We start from the raw sequence: 4,988 nt of genomic DNA on the forward strand, positions 1-4,988 counted from the left end.
AGGGAACAATTTGGGGAGGGGAGAGGAGTCTCAGAAGCTTCCATAGTAGAGGAAGGGGAAAGAGTAGTGGAGTTTTAGGGGATAAGAGTTTATGTGGCTGTGCTGAAAAGAAACCCCAAGATTAATTATTGTGGGAAGAAGTGTAGGAGGTTGAACCCTCTTCACATTCTCCAAATGGGTGTTGATCATCTAGTCCTTGGGGTTCCTCTTGGGATGAAATCATCACACTCCTCCAAAGGCCCATGGCCCAACTTTGGAACCATAGTCTTAGGGTATTAGAGATGAAAGGAATCATAAGAGGCCATACAATACCATTTGCTCAATTTATAGAAAAAGAAACTGAGATGGAGATGGAGAAATGACTAGCTTATGGTCACACAGGTCACTAGAAGAATACAGATCTGGAAGTCAGGAGAACAGGGTTTTGGTGCCAGTCAGTCATAATTACAGAACCTGCTTTTAAGCTTTTTAGAGTCAGCCTTTCAGTAGATGGCTGGGATTTTCTTGGTGCTGTTTCTTCCTCATTTTATTACCACTCTCTCTTTTTTTTTTTTTTTTGAGATAAATGAGCATTTTTATTTCTTTGTTTCACAAATAAACTGGCTGAAATAGTTGTTTCCTGTGGGCTAATCAAACAGACCAAATCCCATATTTTCATCAGACTCCTCCGACTCTTCCTTGGCTTCCACCTTGGCCAGAGCGGCAGCAGCAGGTGCAGCAGCAACTGGAGCAGCTGCCTCAGGGGCAGTCACTAGAAACGCTGAAGGGTTGGCCAGGAAAGCCTTCACCTTTTCAGTAAGTGGGAAGGTGTTCTCTGTCTCCACAGCTACAGCCAAGACTTGCTTGTACCTCTTGATGATTGAGTGGGGTACTGATGCAACAATTGGGTAGCCAATCTGCAGACAGACACTAGCAACGTTACGGACCCCTTCTAAGAACCGAAGGTACAAAGTCTCCTCCATGATGTCCAGCACTTCAGGGTTGTAGATGCTGCCATTGTCAAACACCTGCTGAATGATCAGCCCAAAAGAGAATGGGGAAACGTTCAGCATGTTCGACAAAGTGGCCTCACTGGCACCCACTTTGTCTCCAGTCTTAATCAGCTGAACGTCATTCAAGATTTCAATGGTGCCCCTGGAAATCTTGGTGGTGATACCCAGAGCCTGGAAGAAGGAAGTCTTCTCGAGACCCAGATCAGTGTTATGGGTGGGCACAGGGACGTCACATGGGGCAATGGCACAAGCACGGGCAGCAGCTGGCACCTTATTGGCCAGAAGCATATCCCTAATCTCAGTCAGATCCTCCTTGGTGGACATAATGCCCACATTCCCCCGAATATGAGGCAGCAGTTTCTCCAGGGTTGTTCTCCAGATGACCACGAATGGCTTTGCACATCATGGTGTTCTTTTCCATCAGTACAACAACCTTACCACAGAGGGCCATCCTGATCTGCTGCATCTGCTTGGAGCCCACATTGTCTGCTCCCGCAATGAAACATTTTGGATAATCATCCAAAAGTTGAATAATCTTGAGGAAGTAATTGGTTTTCCAGGTAGCCCTGTTTTCCCTGGGCATCTCGGCAGTGCTTCAGGAGTTGCCAAGTGGGGTTTAAAGATGATGTCTCTTGCATGAAGATGCCTGGGGAGAGCTGCCACTCTCTTTCCAGAATCTTCTCCATTCAGAATGCTGTATAATTGTGCATTCATTGAGGCAGGGGGGATTGTGCAGAAAGGTTGCCACATTTAGAGATTCCTTTAATGCCTAGTTCATTCTTTTCTCCAAGGCAGGTGGAAGCACAGTCACAGAAGCACCTCCCAGACTACCCGACTGATCACTAGATGTCCCTGCCAAGCTAACTCAGGGCTCCATCCATCCCACTCTTGTTCAGACCTTACGACTGGCTCAGTACTAAGTGGTCTGGATGAAACACCCCATGCTGGCTGGCATGCCCATTCATTGCCAACAATAAAAATATATCTATATTTAAATATCCTTAGATAATTCTTAAGTTTTATTGGTACTTAAATATTTTGACATGTTTATTTCTCTAGGAATGATTATGGTGGTTCCACTGTTTTGCTTGCAAAAAAGAAACTAAATCTCATCTTACAATAAACTCTTTGACAGATAGAATATGGTATTATGCTCTGTGCTTGTCCCATTACTGAATATTCATATATTCAGGTGCAAAAGGAGACAAGATCAGCAAACTTTCTCCAAACAGATAAATTACTGTCCATAAAGTCGATTTTCCCTCCTCTCTCCTCCCTCTTGTATGTGCTGATTAACCTTGATCAAAGCAATGTTCATTAGCTAAGAAAGATACAGAACTTAAACGTCCAGAAGAATTCTTAAAGGCAATTGGTCCAACGCTCTCATTTAACAGAAGAGAAAATCAAGGCCCAGAAAGGGAGAGTAACCTGTTCTAGGCCACACAGCTAGTCAGATAAAATACTGAAATTAGAACCAATTTCTCTTGACTTCCCAATTTAAGCCTCAAAAAATAACTAAATAAAAAGTAATCAAGGAAAGACCAAACTCTATGGAATCATTCCAATGTTATGCCTATTTTACAGACAAGGAAAACAGAATCTCTAGATTACTTGACTTATCTAATATTGCATAGCTAGTGAATGGTGAAGCCAGGGCTGGCACTGAGGATGATCTCCATTATATCACGCTATGGTTGAATCTCTTCCAGGTCAGTGGATCTGAAACTAAGTAAAAAGACAACCAAACTCACAATCTCCAAATATGAGTAAGGATGGGTCTTTGGAAAGGTCTCCATCTGAGGAGTTGGAGGAGGAAAAGCATAGGGACAATCATGGAGGCAAGGCCTTCATTTCCTTCCAGGGCTCTCTCCTCTACCAATGAATAATTCTGATTATCATGAAGTTTAAATTTAACATTTGGGAGATATTGAGGCTGTCAGTGAGACTTGATTGACTGACTGATAAAAAGAGTAGTGCTCCAAAGAGATGGGGTTCTTTTTATAACTTTACCTTGGGGCCCAAACCAGGATATGTCAGTTAATTTCCCAGGCCTCAGATTAATTTGTCTATATTAATCTTGACTAGCCCCACTGGGCTGTCAGATGTGCTGTAAAGCAGTGCTGACATGTCCCTTGAGAAAAGATAAATGCAATGAGAGAAGATGGGCATGGAACTAAAATAAACAAACAAACACTGAATTGGGCATCAGAAGATGTAGGTTCTAGTCTAAAGTCACTATTGTTTGACAAGTCATAACAAACATTTAGGGATGGAAGAGACCAACCCCAGATACCATGTAATCCAAATGCTCCTATTTTTCAGATGACAAAGCTGAGGCCCAAAGAACTGAATTCCAAGGAAACATCAATTCTTTCCACAACTAAGGCTAGTCTTTGTTCTGTGGTATAGAATTTCAGTTGATCCTTGGAAGGCAGTGTGGGGAGGGAAGGGACACATCTACTGTCTTATTTGTTTTAAACACAAAGCAAAGATAAAAGTGATACATGAAAACATTCGCTAATCTCTCTTGTATGTGTGCATATTCGTCCTTCATTGCTGAAGAAGACCATGCCATCAGAGAGATGATGACATGACTTGAACTTGACTTTGTTTTCAGTGAGAGAGGGCTGTGCAGGTCACCAGCCTCACTTCTCCTCCAGAGCCATCTGAATCCAGTGACCAGATATTCATCAGGATGACTGGAGAAGACCCAGGATGAGGCAATTGGGGTTAAGTGACTTGCCCAAGGTCACACGGCTAGTGAGTGCCCCACTAAACATAGAAAAAAAACCAGTTTAAAAAACTGATGAAACCAACATGACTCACAGCGTACATGGCATTACATACCTGTAATTCTCTAGCCATTTAGCAATAGGAGAGATGCATGCTTCACTGTTTCCTCCCTAGAGCCAAAAAAGTTCATGCAATCCATCACATTAATTGCATTGTTTTCATTTACATTGTTGAGGTCACGGTGCAAACTCTTCTTTTCATTTGTATTTTCTTCGTTCTGCATTCCTTCATATGCCTTCCTTCACATCTTAGAATTTTGGTTTTTTTACTCCACGGTAACATCTCATTGTAGTCATATAGGGTCAGCTAGGTGACACGGATTAGTAGGTCTAGGGTCAGGAAGACCTGAGTTCAAATCCCACCTTAGATTTCTGATTGACTCTGGGCAAGTTACTCATCCTCTTTATTGACTCAGCTTCCTCAATTATAAAATATTGATACTAATATCACCTAACATCCAGAATTGTTGAGAAGACCTGGAACATAGCAGGTAATGTTTGTATTTTTTTCTTTTCTTCCTTTCTTCTAAGACTACAATTAATTCAGCCACTCCCTAATTGATAAGCATATATTTCTAGTCATTGTCACCGAAATGAGTGCTACTATGACTATTTTGTAATTCCTTAGCATATGTTTACAGTAGTGGAATTACTGAAGCAAAGGGTATGAGCAAATTAGTGATTTTTATTGAATAATTCCAAACCGTATTCCAGAATGGTTGGACTAACTTATAACTACCTTAAATATGTCCAATATACTATTATTCCTATAACCCTTTCAATATTGCAACATGAACTTTTCCCCATGCTTTATCATTTATGCAAATTTGATGGCAAGGAGATAATATCTTAAAGGTGTTATAACTTAACATTTATTATTAGTGATTTGAAGGATTTCTTCATGGTCATTTACATTTTTTCATCTGAACATTTTCCATACTCTTTAGTGACTCATCTATTGGGAATATGGCTGGGAAGATCTTTTGTCAAGTTCCTGGGAATCTTGGCTCCCAGAATTTATCAAAGATATTTGATGCTGACTTTTTTCCCAATTGATAGCTTCTCTTTTTATTCTAGATGCATTGATTTTGTTCATGCAATAATAAAATACTCAAAAGATCTATCATCTCATTTATTTGGATATTCTCTTCAGTAATACAGATTGTAGCCTATCTACAACTACTCACCCTGAGTGTCTCCTACC

General features: G+C 40.9%; 1 pseudogene; it reads right to left on the reverse strand.

The window, feature by feature from the left end:
* Window positions 1-550: 550 nt before the first annotated feature.
* On the reverse strand, window positions 551-1,575 carry LOC140524699 (large ribosomal subunit protein uL10 pseudogene; annotated as a pseudogene).
* Window positions 1,576-4,988: the final 3,413 nt, after the last annotated feature.

The sequence above is a fragment of the Notamacropus eugenii genome, chromosome 1 (assembly GCF_028372415.1).
Source record: "Notamacropus eugenii isolate mMacEug1 chromosome 1, mMacEug1.pri_v2, whole genome shotgun sequence".
Lineage (NCBI taxonomy): Eukaryota > Metazoa > Chordata > Mammalia > Diprotodontia > Macropodidae > Notamacropus > Notamacropus eugenii.